The sequence below is a fragment of the Lemur catta genome, chromosome 6 (genome assembly GCF_020740605.2).
Source record: "Lemur catta isolate mLemCat1 chromosome 6, mLemCat1.pri, whole genome shotgun sequence".
Taxonomy (NCBI): domain Eukaryota; kingdom Metazoa; phylum Chordata; class Mammalia; order Primates; family Lemuridae; genus Lemur; species Lemur catta.
In genome coordinates this window covers 55,847,008-55,863,630 of record NC_059133.1, presented here as the reverse complement: position 1 = coordinate 55,863,630, position 16,623 = coordinate 55,847,008, and positions in this window count along the sequence as shown.

Genomic DNA, 16,623 nt, shown 5'->3' with positions numbered 1-16,623 from the left:
CCTTGAAATAGTGGTCATTGCCACTGTTTACAACAGCTGACACTGGGGCAGCACTTTACAGTGTTGAAAGAGCTCCTCACAGAAGCTACTCTGCCTGGAGAGGAGTGGTCATGATCCACATTTCACTAATGGGGAAACCGAGGCACAGATAGTTGAGAACGTCATTCCTTTAGCAAACATATAATGAGTCCTTTCTTTGTGTGAATCCCTGAGAATGAAAATGCCCCCAAAAACACACGCCCTCTCCTTGAGCACTCCCTTGGCTGGTCTTCTGACTTCACAGAACTATGCAGGCCTTATTCATTTGTCCAGCCAGCCAGTCAGCCATCGACTCGTTCATTCATTCATCCATTCATTTAACAAACTTCTGTTGAGGGCTAACTCTGTCCCGGGTACTGTGCTAGGCTCTTGGGTCCCAAACTAAGGAGAACAAACCTAGCTCACAATTTTGGCAGGCGGCTGGGGGAAGACACTTGAATTTCATAGACCCTTGACATTGCCAAAGTACGTGACTCAAGCGTTTCCCAATTCCGAAATCCCAAATATATCCATAGTATATAATCTCCTCCATAAACATGCAATGGTTCCACTAGCTGGCATGCTTGAACAGTTTGCCCATCCCTCTTTTCTAATTCTGTGCAAAAGTTATGGTATGTCATTGACAAATTCAACCACTCTTTCTTTTTTTTTCATACAAAATAGCTACATTCTAGTTAAGAATAATCATTTTCTTACATGTCCCCAATTTCACTAAAGACAATAACACTTGGCAATCTTTTTAGCCTTTTTGCACTAAACTCTTCGACTTTGACATCCTGCCGTGGCTTCAGTTTCTGTCACCAGCCGCTGCTAAGAAGAGACAGGATGCAAATGCAGCGGGTTACAGTGCAGTGTTAATTTGGCTACAGCCACAAACCTTTACATCCCCTAAATTAAAAGCCTGAATACCTGGTTCTCTCTACCAACATTCTCTACCTCCTTCACTTCTATGCTGGCCCTTTTTCTTCCCAAGAAAAAGTAAATAGACCTCTTTCTATCCTAACCTTTCCCTGGAAAAATCTTTCTCAAAACCCACACACACTAGCTCACACTCTTACAGATGGAAGAGGAAATCTCAAAAGAAAATTTTTTAAAAACACATTATTTGCAAATAAGGTCACATTCAGAGTTGGGACTTTAACATGTCTTTTTTTGGAGGACACAATTCAACCCATAACACAAACAAAAATCTCAAACAAAGACAAAAAAAAACATAGATAAATTGGACCTCAACTAATTTTTAACACAGGGTCAAAAATAATTTGCTAAAAGAAAGATAGCCTTTTCAACAAATACTGCCGAAGCAATTCCATATTCATATGTGAAACAAAAAACAAACAAAAATCTTGATCTAAGTCTTACACTTTATACAAAAATTGACTCCACACTTGATCTTGGCCAAAAAGCCAAGAATTGATCAAAAATTGACTTCAAATAGGTCACAGACAAATGTAAAACTAAAACTTTTAGAAAAACAATAGGAGAAAATCTTCAAGATCAAAGATATTATAGATAAAGAGCTTTTAGATTTAACATCAAAAGCGTGATCCATATAAGGAAAAATCAATAAATTAGACTTCATCAAAAGTAAAATTTTTTTCTGCAAAAGACCTTGTTAAGCAGGATGAAAAGACAAACTACAGACTGGGAAAAATTATTTTCAAACCACATCCAACAAAGGACTAGTATCTAGAATATATAACGAACTCGCAAAATTCAAAAATAAAAGAGCAAGCAATCCCATTAGAAAATGGACAAAAGATATGACAAGACATCTCACTGAATAGGGCGTGCAATTGGTAAAAAGTACATGAAATGATATTCAGCATCAGGGAAATACAAATTTAAACCACAATGAGATATGTCTACATACCTATCGGAGAGCTTAAATAAAACTTAGTGACGACACCAAATGCTGGCAAGGTTGCAGGGAAACTGGATGACTCACACATGGTTAGTGGGAAGGTAAAATGGTACAGCTACTCTGGAAAACAGTCTGGCAGTTTTTAAAAATTTGAACAGGCACCTACCATACATCCTAGCAATTACACACCTGAGCATTTATCCCAGAGAAATGAATCACATGTTCACACAAAAGCCTATATGAAATGTTTATAGCAGCTTTATTTGTAATAACCAAAAATGGCAAATAACCCAGCTGCCATTCAATGGATAAGAAACTATGGTATATCCATACCACAGAGCACTACTCAGCAATGAAAAGGAACAAATTATTAATGTCAATATGTGCAAAGACCTGGATGAATCTCTAGAGAATTATGCTGAGTGAAAAAAAGCCAATCCTAAAAGCTTCCATATTGTATGATCCATTTGTATAACATTCTTGAAATGATTCCATTTATATAAAATTCTTTTTTTTTTTTTTTTTTTTTGTGACAGAGTCTCACTTTGTTGTCCAGGCTAGAGTGAGTGCCGTGGCGTCAGCCTAGCTCACAGCAACCTCAAACTCCTGGGCTTAAGCGATCCTACTGCCTCAGCCTCCCGAGTAGCTGGGACTACAGGCATGCGCCACCATGCCCGGCTAATTTTTTCTATACATATTTTTAGTTGTCCAGATAATTTTTATTTCTATTTTTAGTAGAGACGGGGTCTCGCTCAGGCTGTTCTCGAACTCCTGACCTTGAGCGATCCACCCACCTCGGCCTCCCAGGGGGCTAGGATTATAGGCATGAGCCACCGCGCCCGGCCGTCCATTTATATAAAATTCTTGAAATATAGACATAGAGAACAGATTAGTGGTTGACAGGGGTTAGTTAGAGTGTGTCACAGGAGGGACCCGAGTTTTCTACACAAGGACAGCATGAAGGGAAACTTGTGGTGACAGAAATGTTCTATATCTTAACACTATCAATGTCAATATCTGGATGTAATATATTATAGTCTTACAAGATGGTACCATTTTGCAACATTTATCGAGCACATTCGTTAAATTAAGCATTTGTGTGCCAGGTACTGTTCTGAACACATTAATCTTCAAAATAACCCCATCAAGAAGGTACAATTAACACACTTCTTATAGATAAAGAAACTGAGGCACAGAGAGGTTCAGTTACTTGCACAAGGTCACACAGCTGGGGCCAGGGATGGACACCAGGCAGTCCACTGTAGAACCACTATTGCCTGAAATCTTTTTATAACAACCCATTTCCCTTGCCCTGAGATTCTTATTCAAAAGGTCTGGGACAGCTCTGAGCTTGTAGAGCTTCTTAAACTTCCTCATATTTTTTTTCATCACAGCCTGGACCCACTCTCAGGGCCCTTTAATGGCAAACAGGGAGCACAGTATCAGTTAGACTCACATCCCACTGTCCAGGACTTGGTTTCGTGGCCATGGTCACTTGCAAGAGAGACTGGGAAGTGGATGTGCAGATTCACATTTCTACTTCTGTAGAAGAAGAGGAGAACGGATGCTGGGGGACACGCAGCAGGCTCAGCCACGCTCCGCGAGGTAAGTGGCCTCGCCACTGCGTCAGTCCACTGCTCAAAGCCGCAGGAAGGAGTCCCAACCTGGTGAGGTAAGGCAGCTTCAGGACAACCAACCACCCCACTGTGCCCGGGACTCGGGTTCTCAGGCAGGGAGACCTTCAGTTTTAAAACCAGGAAGTCCCAGGCAAACAGGAACAGGTGGTCACTCTACCCAGAAGGGCCAACTTGTCATGATCTGGCCCCACCCAGCTCTCCTGCCACACATCTCTCCAAGCTCCACCAGACTTTCTTCAAAGAGCCCAAAGAGCCAAGCTCTTGCCAATCCCTTTTCTTTCATTCAACCAGCAATTCCTGAGCACCTACCATGTACCGAGTGCTGCTCTGGTCACAGGAGATACGGCACCTCTACTTAAACACTCCCTTCCCTCTGGCTAGCTCCTCCTCTTTCAGGTTTCATGTTTTAGAGCCAAGGGCTCTTCCTCAAGGAAGTCCCCCTGTGGCCTAATCTGGGCGCCTGTTCCTGATACGCACTCCCCCGGCAGCATCTGCGTCATCATGCTGCACATTCACTCGCCTGCCTTCTTAACAAAGGTCTCAGTTACATTTTTGCAGTGGTGTCGAGGACAGAGTCTAGCACATCCTGAGTGGTCCGTCAATGATTTTTGAATGAATGAATGGTGCCTCTCAGAAGCCTAAGAGTTGCTCAAGGGCAGGGTCTTCCCCCATCCTGTCCCCTTTGCTCCCCGTGGTTCCCAGAAAAGAGCTCAGGATGGAGCTGATGAGACCCACCTCCCAATTCAACACCTCTGGGCAAAGCAGGGGACAAACAGCAGGGCTGCCCTTGTGACCTGAGCCCCCAGGCTGCTGCTTCCCACTCCACACCCTCTGACCACTTACCTGATGATAATCCTCCAACAATAATGATAACAACGCTATAACCCCATAATTAGGCAATAATGACACCAGCTTGGCTGCCAAGCAAGGCCCAAGGTCCTGAAGTTACTGCTTCACAAATGGAAGCTGAGCCTTCCCAATGAAGAGGGCGCTTTGTGTCCACCTGCCGAAGCCGTACAGAAATAGCGTGCCCTTCCGATGCGCTCTCCGTCAGCACAGACAGCTGAGCACAGAGAAGACAGTGAGCGTGTGTGTAAGAGTGTTGCAGGGTGACAATCTGAGGATGGTGAACAACACTCAGGGCCTATCTGATTAGCAAATATTTAAAAAGTCCCAAACAGAATGAATTTCCCATGAAGTTTATTGGAAAAGTTTAAGGAGGTAGGGGTGAGAATAGTCAATTCTTTAAAACAAAATAGGATTCAAGATCTCTTCCATAAACAGTGGGGCACAGAGCTCTGTTCGTAACCCTTCTAGCCCAGCAGGTCACACTGGATGTTATTTCAAACTGGACTCTGCCGGAAGTGTGGTTCCTGAGACATAGTAGCTTCTGTTACGTTTTTATCCTCATCCCTAGAGAAGGGGAGACACCTGAACTCAGTCCACTCTCAGGTGTCCCTCCAGGTAGAGGGTCCTCCTTGGCTTTCTAGGGGAACGGGGTGGGGCCAGGCTGGCACACACTCATCCTCCAGGTCCCCATGGATCTTCTCTCCTCCTCCCTTTGGCGACCACCAAGGCTCTGCGAATCCATGGGAGGCAGAGCGTCCTTATGCCCCCAAATGGGTCATATGGGGCTTTATAAAATCATAAAAACACGTTCTTGCTAAACCGTGGTAGCAGATTATCGGTATCAGGGCTGCCATCCACTAAGGTGGGTAACTGAGGATTGGTAGTAATAATAGCAGAGGGGTGCTCACGCATGCCCTCGCTCAGCACCGGAGATGGAAGAGCTCTTGCGCCTGCACTGTGGAAGGAGACAGTGGGGGCTAAGAGCACTACAAGGGTGCAGGGAGATGCAGGGGTTGACTCACGCCTGGAGGCCCATTGAGCCTCCACGTGAAGGATTTCCTATGGGCCCGACATTTGGGTGTATGGAGCGGGGAGGGAAAGAAAAAGAATTTGTTTTGACCCAGGAGCCCACCTCCAAATTGCCGAAGAAAATAAAGAGTTGGGGGTAGAGCCAGAGCAGGTGTGTGCCCTGTGAAACACTCAGGTAGATGGAGGCTGGGAGAGGTCAGGCCAAGAGCAGGCCGGAAGACTGGCCTTTGCCTCTGGGAGGGACATCCCCAGGATTCTGTGCCCTGACCTGGGGCCCTGGACTCTCGATGAATGGGACTCCTCATTTCCCAAGCCAGAGCCAGTGCTGGAATTCCAAGCCTGAGATCTGGACCCTCAGATGCTCCAACTGGCCCCTGAGGACCCCACAGCCCTGGACACAGACCCAGAAGCTGCGCCGGGTCCTCTGAGGATGCTGCCTCCGCTCGAAGAGACTCTGCCCCCTGAGCTGAAGCCAGACGCAGTGGCACCAAAAGCTGAGACTGTGCTTGACACCGGTGTGGGGGGACAGAGAGGGAGGCTCAGGGCAGCTCTGGGCACTCCAGCACCCCAGCACCCCTCTACATCCCTGATACCCATCTCACACAGCATTGAGGGGCATCCTGCTGAACAGTGGCCACCAGGCCAGGGCTCCTGCACCACCCACCCGTCTGGGCCATCCCCCACTCTAGCCTGAGAGGGGCCTGAGGACAGGGTCTCCACTTCCTCCACCTGGAGGCAAGGTAAGGTCCTGCATGCCACAGGCACCTGGTGCTCCACAGGTGCCTGTCCCAGGCCACACAGCCCGTGCCTACAGAGCAAGGTCAGGGCCCTGGGACCCGGCCTCCTAGCTGAAGGCCCCTTGCCCTGACTCACAGAGAACAGGGAGGGGCAGCTCCCGACTGGCCAGCAGAGGAGACTCCCCCAACTACTTCCAGTAGTGCATGCTGTCGGCAACTTCTCCAGATAGCCTGTTGGCATGAAAACAGAATAATCAGCCAATCCTCTGACAGGGGTCAGAGGAGACCAATGTCCAGAAGGAAGGATGCCCCAGGTCTGTTCCATAATTCACATTCAGTCTCACTCTGGGGTTGCATCAACCCCCGCATGGAGTGATGAGGGCAGCCGACCTCCGTTGCAGCACCTGCTCACTTGCCCACCCACAGTTGCCCCATCGTCACTGCTCCTGGACCAGCACTACCACTCATGCCTCTCCAGGCCCCTCTGCCCCATGTGCCCCTGACCTGTTCCCAGCCTGGGGTCCGTCTAGCCATGCCTGGGCTGGGTGAAGCTAAGGAAAACTGTGCCTCTGCTCTCTGCCTTTCCCAAAGGCACAGAAATCCGCCCCCCCTTCCCTCTTGTCCAAGAGAGAAAAAGTTCAGAGTCAAGGGCTGCCGCACACAGGACTAGGCTGGTGCTGGCCACATCCACTCTGGACAAAGGCCCTGACTGGACACCTTTGCTGAATGAAGCCCAGGCAGCATTTTGGGAGTGAATGAGGTAATGCACTGCCCCATCATACAGATGGGAAGCCTGGCAGAGACCACCTACGGTGACAGAGCAGTGAGGACACTCCTCCATCCTATCCCCTCTGGGCCACCCACCTGCACTCCTCGCCCTCCAGCAGCTTGCGGTAGGTGGCGATCTCCACGTCCAGGGCCAGCTTCACGCTCATCAGCTCCTGGTACTCGCATAGCAGCCACACCATGTCCTCCCTAGCCTGGTGCAGGTGGCCTCCACCTCTGCCAGCTTGTCATAGGCATCTTTGAGGGCCACCTCGCCCTTCTGCTCTGCCTCCAGGATGGCGTCTTGCAGGACAGTGCTCTGCCAAGGGCCAGCAGCAGGCAGTGACTACAGCACAGGCAACCAGGTACCTACCCACACTCCTGTACTCTCTCTCCTTCACCCTCATATCATCATTTATTGTGGAATGCCTGAGAATACAGAAAAGTAGAAAAGAACAATCTAAACCCCATTCCCCAGTGGCTGCCACTGCCAGGTTGGTGCCCCACCTGTTTGTTGAGTTTGGCGATTTCTGCCTGAAGTCTCTGGATGGCTCGGTTTGGCTCACTGATCTCCAGCTTGATGACTTTGAGGTCATGACCCTTCCCCGCAGCAGTGACCTGGAGCTCCTGGCACCGGAACCAGGAAAAGGCAAGAGTGAAAAGGCAGCCCAGGGAGAGCCAACACCTCACCCCAGGGCTCCTCAGCCCAGACCGTCTGCCTTGTTCAACCAGGACTTGTAGGTCCTGCCCAGTCTGGTCACTGTGGCCAAAACCAACAAACAGGGGAGCTATACTCCTGTCTGCTAGAAGTGTATGGTCTAGTGGAGAAAATAAAACCTTCCTTCACAGCATGGTTATACCACAATCACACATCACCTAGCCAGATGCTGGACAAGAATACAAACATGGTCTGTGTTTTCCAGTCAGACCATGAAGAAAGAGATCATAACAGACAATTCACAATGGACGGAAGTCACCCACTATTTTAAGTGTGGACCTAGAATTATTATTTCTGCCAAAGAACCACCTTAAATCATGCTCCACTCAGGTGAGTGTTAGGAAGGCTGGGATGTAGCTCCACAGACCACAGAGGTGGAAAGCAGTGGGGATTGTATACAGGTGGAAGGAAACCAGTCTGAGTGGTAGCATTGGCCACCATGGTCCATGGAATGGGGAACTGACATTGCGCCAAAGTCTACAGAGTTGGGACGACTCCCCTGACTCAGGACTGGCAGGTACCCAGCAAGCCAGAGCCCTAGTGACTTCCAATGGCTTGGCCAAAGGCTTTCACAGGTGGTCCTCTCACCTAATCTTTAGGACAGGACATGAGGTCAGGCAACCCTCCCAACCACAGGGCAAATGGAACAGGTCCACCCTACAGGACCCTTGTCTGGGTGGCCTTGGAGCAACCCAGTTCTCCCCTCTTTCTTGCTTGTGGTTCTTGAAAATAACTGCAGAATGTTCTGGGAATGCAATATCCTGAGATAAGGGGGTACTGGCCAGAGCAGCCTGGTTTCCCCTAGACATGCAATGTCTTTCAACACTTGAGCCTGGTGAGTCACAGTGCCCTGGGGTATCAGACCCCGGGCAGGCTCCTTTCAGGGTTCCTCAGCTGTGGTACAAGTGGGGCATGTGACTCCATTCACCCTGGGCAGCTTTTCTGAGCCTTAGGGACTGGTTGGCCTGAATCCTAGGCTTCTGTTCTTCCTTGCTGCCTCTGTGTAAGTAATAAATGTGCTTCCTGTAACTTGTGTGTGAGCGTGTGGTCTCACCAGACTCCGACAAGTCCGTGCCCAGTGCACAGTGAGCCTGCTCCACAAACCCCTGCTGGTGGAAGGAGGGGATCCTTCAACTCACTCCTCTGGGTATAACCCAGCAAGGACACTTCTCCAGATGCTCACCTTGGTCTGGCAAAGGGCCTCAGCCTCACCTTACTCCTCTAAGCAATCTCCTCATACTGCATCTTGACCCGGTTTTCTCTGCCACGAACTGGTCCACCTGCTGCCCAGGCTGCTGATGTAGCCCTTGAAGATGTGCTCTAGGCTGGTGGTGTAGGAGCTGCCATGCAGGTGCTGCGGCGGCTCCCACTCGGTTTGCAACCTGGTTCTGCTGCTCCAGGAGCTGCACCTGGACACAGGAAGTTGAAGCACTCAGGCCCAGGGGCAGCCGTAATGGACTTGAGAAGTCTCTGCTGGCCTGGCAAGAGCGACGACTGATTCTGGCGTCGTGTTCAATGCTTGCATGCTGTGATAGAAGTTGTTTGTCCCTATTACTTGCTGGGACTCAGATGCAGTCTCCTGGAGAGGTTTGGAGAACATGGAAAACAAGGTGGGCACCTTCTACCAGAGCCAGTGTCAAGACACGGGACTAAGCTAGTTGGCCTCAGACATCCTAGGCTTGTACTGTCCAGTGCAGTCTCCATGAGGCACATTTCCATAGTGGCAAACAGACCTTTCTGAAGGTCCCTGGAGCTATGCAGCCCTGGCTTTCTGACCTCCCATGTCAATGAAGGCAGCAAACTTGTTGAGCTTCTTGATCGGCTCTCACTCCTGCTGCTTTGCTTCCTGCACCTACGGGTCAATTTTCACATCCAGAGGCTCCAACAAGCTTCCATTTGTTACAACTTCCTGGATGCCAGGGAAGACCACAAGTCCTACAGATCCAAGCCCCCCAAAACCCACACCAAGGCCAAAGCCCACCCAACTAAGGCTGCCCACCCCAAAATGTCCCTCCCCATAGCTCCCCAACTGCCACCGTGGCCCAGGCTCCGGTTACGCTGGTGAAGATGCCCTTGCTTGCCCCAAGGCCAGCAAAACTCTGGCTCCTGAAACCGCCTGGCCCAGCTTAGCCTGGGCAGCGGCGACCACTCTTATGGACCAACAGGGAGCTCCTTGCCCCCTCCAGCACCCTCCCGGCAGGGTGGCTGAGCCACCGCCAAAGCCTCTGCTCTGGTATCTTGAAGCATGGACCTGCGTGCTCATGGTGACCCAAGGGCAATGAGTGACACCAAGATGTGGGAAGATGTCTCGGTGTGTCCCTGCTGGGATGCAGAGGGCCCCCCTTGTGCGTCTCCTGGAGCGGCAGCTGACCAAAGACAAATTCATGAGTTTAGCTCCCCTGAAGCTGAAAGTGACAAGAAAATAAATAATGCCATTCATCTGCTTGAGAACAGTCCATCAAATAATTATTGCTTATTTAGCTGGGTTTTCTTATTTTTTATCTATCAACTATCCGCTAACCTCAACAATATGAGGCATGTACAGTTATACCCAAAAAGCTCTCAGGTAGGGTGTTTTCTAAGATTGTTGGTATTTCAACACTTTTAGTTTCTACCAGAGTAGTATTGAAACCCAAGATAGGTCTCCCGGGAACTTTAGGACAGAGATACTGATGAATTAGAAACTGATATCTAGAAAGAACGGTGATTTAGAGAGACCCACTCAGAATTTTCTATAGTTGGTGGAAATAGCTTCTACCTCCCTACTAAAAAAATATATACAGTATACATGTCTGCCTAAAACAAATGTCAAAAAAAAAAAAGAATTGGGAATAGTTAACTATGTCCACCAATGGAATATTACATAGATAATAAAAATTACAGGGTTTATGTAAACAAAAAAATTCTGTTTTAATGTTAAGTGAGAAAAAGAGAAATAAAAACTGAATATTCAGTATGACTAAAGCCTAGGCACAGAAAAGAAGGCTTAGGATAAGACTGGCGATGTAAGATGAGAATAGCTATATTTTTTGTTAACCGACTAAAGCTAAATACTTTAGAAAAACACGTTTGAAAAGAAAACATATCAAATTGTTAACCATGGTTGTTTCATGTAATGGTTGATTTTTAAATTTTTCATCTTTCTGTTTTTCCTAATTTGAAATAATGAGCAGGTGATATTTTTATAACAGAAGCAGTCAAGCTCCACAAGGCTTCAAACTCCTTTGCAAGGAGGTGAAACAGCTCTGCCTTCAGGAAACACTCGCAGGCCAAGGATACTGACTCCTTCTTCTGGCCACTCCATAACTGTCGGGCCAACCGTCTGAGGGAATATTCTGGGCTCAGGCTTCTCTTGTCTACCTATTATCCAGGCAGGAAAATGCAGGCTACCACATTGACTAGCAGCCTCATCTTGGGCCCCTCATTCTCCTCCTTCCGCTGAGGCTGCAGACCTGGCAAACGTCACTTATGAGGTCACACAAGCTTCTGGCAGGGTTTGGTGACCTCTCTCAGTTGGTCTCCTTCTCTGGACCCAGACTGAGAAGCTGAAATGTCTCCCCCACCCTACAATCCGGCACCTTCCCTGCTCAGCCAGGCCTCAGCATGAGGCCCCAACCACTGTGTGAGCACCCCTAACCCAGTCACAGGGCGGAGATTCAGGCAAAGGAGGAAACTGGAGTAGGGTATGGTGGAAATGATGTGTAATGTAAGACCCACAGCCATGGTTTTCAATGCTAGCTCTACCACTTCCTGATTTTATGACTGTGGACTTTTCAGCCTCAGTTTTGTTATCTGTCCAATGGGTTGATAATGAGACCCATCCTTGCTATATAACCAGGATGTCATATAAACTGTTCAGGGGAATGGAAACAAATGTTAGCTTTTGCTACCGACATTTTAAAAAGATAAATGTCTAAGTTCTCATCTTTTCCCAGAAGGAGCAATAGCAGCAGCATACACAACATTTATTGCCCGATTATTGTGTTTCAGAACCGTGTTAAGTGCTTTACAGAGATAATCTCCTTTAATCCTCACAACAGCACTATGAGGTGGCTACCATTATTATCTTCACTTTTTAGAAGTGGAAACTAAGGTTTAAAAGATTAAGTGCTTTGCTGATATGATTCAACTAGTTAAGAAGTAGAGACTGGATTTGAACCAAGCCTGACTAATTTGAGAGTTCAATACATAAATGTCGAATTGAATCCATAAATGCTGGAGAGACACAGATTGGGACCCCTGCTTGAAGGTGGTGAACTTTGAGCAGGTTTCAGAGGAGGAGAGGGAACAGGTAGAGGGGGTGGTCTTCATAGAGATAGGGCAGGCACCCCACTAGCTCCCCTAAAGAGACTTAGGAAAGAGGAGTCTGAGCTGGGTCACAGAAAACCAGGAGGGGAGAGTGAGACCAGGGTGAGAGGACAGGCCAAATCAAGGCCAAAGAGATCAACTCTGACAATAGTGACAGGAGGAGGGACTGAGAGTTCCCAGGCAGAGGCAGAACGTAATTGTGCAATCACCACTATTTTGTTCCTCTTCCCTTTTAGGTGAGTCTGGGATTCCAGTGAAAGTCATCACTTTAAAAAAAAAAAAAAAAAAAAAAACACTTTCATAAAATTTTTCTTGAGTATCCCAGGCATATTTCACCCTGGATCAAGCTCTGTGGAAGGTCATGAACTTGAGAAAATATTTTCCTATTTTTAAAGAAATTTTAGTCTAAATAGGCAAAGAATGCCTCTTGCAGTGGGCACCCAAGCCCTCTCTCTGCTCCCAGTCTCTCCCTTGTGCATCTTGGAATGCCCTCCTCTGGGCCTCCCTGTTCCATCCATTCCAGCAGGTTCCTGGCTTCGACTTCCTTCACACCTTGCACAGAAAACTGTAGTAGTTCCTAATGCTCTGCCACAATGGATATTTGGGGGAAAATTACCTACTGCTATATATGAGCAACAAATAAATAGCAAATTAAAAATTTTAAATGCCACTTGCAACAGTATAAAACACATGAAATACTTAAGGATAAATTTAACAAAACATACATAAGGACTCTACACTGAAAATTATGAAACATTGCTGAAAAAAATTAAGGAAGACCTAAAGCAATGAAGGGATATACTATGTTCATAGCCTGGAAGACTCAAGATACTTAAATGTCAATTCTCCTCTCTGATCTATAGATTCAACACCATTCCAACTAAAACAGCAATATTTCTTGATAGAAATTGACAAGCTGATACTAAAATTTATATGGAAATTCAAGGGACTGAAAATATCCAAGATAATTTTTAAAAAGAAGAAGTTGGAGGAATTATACTATCTCTTTTCAAGACTTAGTCAAGCTACTGTAGAAATATTAAGACTAGACACACTGATCAATGGAATAGAATAAAGAGTCCAGAAATAGACCCACACATATATGCTCATTTGATATTTAACATAGTTGGCAAGGTAGTTCAACAAGCAAGCAATATTCTTTGGACAACTTGTACTCAAACAACTGGATATCAACTTGGGGGAATAAAATGAACTTTTATCCTTATCTTATACCATACCCAAATATCCACTCAAAATGGGACATAGACCTCAATGTAAATACTAGAATTATAAAACTTCTAGAATAAAGTTTTATTCTAGGAGAAAATGTGACCATTGCATATTAGAAATATTAGAACACAAAAAGCCCAAACTGTAAAGAAAAATTGATAAAATAGTATTCATCAACATTAAAAACTTCTGCTGCCTGTAAGATACCATTAAGAAAATTAAAGGATGATCCACACACTGGGAGAAAATATTCACAATACATATATCTGACAAATGATTGTTATTCAGAATACACAAAGAACTCCTGCAACTCAATAAGATATCAAACAACCCAATAAAAATCTACACAAGATTGGGTGATACCCTTCCTAAAAGATGTACAAAAGGCCAGGAAGAACAAAAACAGATGCTGAACATCACAAGTCATCAGAAAAATGCTATTAAAACTACAATGAAGCCGGGCACGGTGGCTCACGCCTGTAATCCTAGCACTCTGGGAGGCCAAGGCAGGTGGATTGTTTGAGCTCAGGAGTTCGAGGCCAGCCTGAGCAAGAGAGAGACCCCATCTCTACTGAAAATAGAAAGAAATTATCTGGCCAACTAAAAATATATATATAGAAAAAATTAGCCAGGCATGGTGGCGCGTGCCTGTAGTCCCAGCTACTCGGGAGGCTGAGGCAGTAGGATCATTTAAGCCCAGGAGTTTGAGGTTGCTGTGAGCTAGGCTGATGCCACGGCACTCACTCTAGCCCGGGTAACAAAGCGAGACTCTGTCTCAAAAAAAAAAAAAAAAAAACTACAATGAGATATATATACACCCCTTAGAATGAAAAAGACTGACAACTCAGTGCTGGAGAGAAGCTGGAGCAACTGGAACTCTCATATGTTGCTGGTAGAAATGTAAAACCACACACTCACTCTGAAGAAATCCTAGAACAGACAAACCAATCTATAGTGACAAGAAGTAGATCAAAATTTGCCTGGGCATAGGGTAACTTATTGGAGTGGTGGAAATGTTCTATATGGTTATTTTGATAGCAGTTATAAGGGTATATGCATTTGCTTTTAAAAATTGAGGTATATGCTTAAAATGTAATATAATGCATTTTATTGTATATAAATTAATCATTAAAGTTGGATTTAAAATAAACAGTATGCGCATTCAAACATGATCCACAGTAAATTTTAATTCACTGGAGTTCAACAATGCACTAAATTAGCTCATGTTTCTGCAGACTTTGAACTAAAGTTTCTCCTGCCATTTCTCCTTCAATGAAAAGAAATCAGAGATTTAAAGACCAATTAGTTCCAAATATTGTTACCATTTGCATTCATCTATCTGTATAAATCAAGATTTTCTCAATACAGAAATACATTGACTAGTAAGATGCTTTAGGATTTTCTCCATATACAATCACATCATATATGAATAAAATCAGTTTTGTTTCCTCCTTCCCATCTGTATGATTTTATTTCTTGTTCTTGCATTATTGCACTATTAGGAAGCCCATTATGGTGCTGAATTAGAAGTAATGACAGCAGATATCTTTACTTGTTCCCAATGTTATGGGAAGAGCATTAAGACTTCCACCAGCAAGTAGTGAGCTATAGGCTTTTATAGATGCCCTTTACCAGGCAAGGAAGTTCCCTTCTACTCCTAGATTGTTAAGAGTTTTTTGTTGTTTGTTTGTTTTTATCATGAATGGATATTGAATTTTGTTAATATCTTGAATCTATTGAGATGATCATATGTTTTTTCCTTCTATAATATGTCAATATGGTAAATACATTAATTAATCCTTTGAATATTGAATAAGCTTTTTATTTCTGGGATAAACTTTACATGGTCATGATGTATTACCCTTTTTCTATATTTCTAGATTAAATTTGTGCGTATCTTCTTGAGAATTTTTGAATCTATGTTCATAAGGGATATCAGTCTTTAGTTTCTTTCCTTATAATATCTTTGTCTGATTTTAGTATCTGGGTGATGCCGGCCTTATAAAACAAGATGGAAGGTATTTTTTCCTCTTCTATCTTCTGAAAGAGTTTATGTAGAATTGTTAGTTTTTTAAATCAATCCCACACATCCCTCAGTGCTCCGTGTAAAGTTATCTCATCCATGAAGCCTTCTGCAGCCCTGTAATACTGTCTATAACTTAAAATAATAATAATAATACTGCATGCTTATGATGGCACGGATAAGTGCCTATAGTAAACATTTATCATTTATTACAGTATATAACCTTCCCAGCAGCCCTGTGAGGAAGGTATTGTTGTTACCTCTTTACAAATGGGTAAATCAAGGCTCAGAATTGTTAAATAACTTGCCCAAGGTCACACATTCCTTTATCTGAACTTGATTTTTTTATTGAGTGCCTACTAAATTCCGAGGTGCCAGGAATTGACCCCACCGCACAGCCTGCTCCCTTAGCCGCTCTATCCATGCTTCCCAAAACACGGTCCTTGGGCCACCAGCATCAGAATCACCCAGGAGCTTGTTAAAAATGCAGATTTCCAGGCTCCACCCCAATCCTCTATAGTGGAAACCCTGGGGGGGTGTGCAGGTTGGAACCAAGAATGTACATTTTAATAAGCACCCCAGATGATTTTAGTGCACACTGCTACTCCCAGAGTAGCTCTTAATTGCATTCTGCCTTATGGTAATAACTGTTTGCCAATTACTCATCCATCTAACGAGACTGCAAACTCCCAGCAGGATGCACGGTTTGGGGCGTCTCGGCGCCCTCACAGCCACGTGCAGTACCTTGCCCACAGCATTGCCCAACAGGCGTTTACGAAACTAGCACGAAAACAATTTTGAGCCTCAAGTGCTCACACCCATCCACACGCAGTGTCTCCAGGGGTCTCCTGAGTGTGTCCCAAATCCCCCGGGAGGCTGATGGGCTTCAGCAATGAGCACTAACTGACCCAGGGGCACAGACAAGGTCCTTTTCATCAGAGCTGGAAGGATCTGTAGAGACAATCTCTTCCACCTCTTTAAACTGATGCAGAAATCAAGGCTAGGCAGGAGAAATGACTTGTCCAATGTCGCACCACAATTCCCCCAAAGATGAGGACCAGCGTTTAAGTGTCCTCACTCCCAGGGCCAGGCCTTCCCCCTTCACAGCAAGGCGAGGAGGAATGGATGTTCCATGGGGGGAGGGGAGACTCCTGCGGGAGGTGAGCTGTCCCGGGACTCATTTGAGTTGACAGGAAAGCAAGAGCTCAGTGAAGAGGGGAAAAATGTTTATTGGAATTCACACCAGAACTCACAGACAGGGAAAGAGAGGGAACGGTGAGAGGGAGGGTGTCCCAAATATCCCCTGGCATCATGAGAATGTGAATATTTAGCCCAGTTATCTGTAGGAATAGAGCTCATAAAACCCTCTGCCTGTGCCCATGTCCTTTTTGAAGCCCAGGACCTAACAAGTCAATTACCGATTT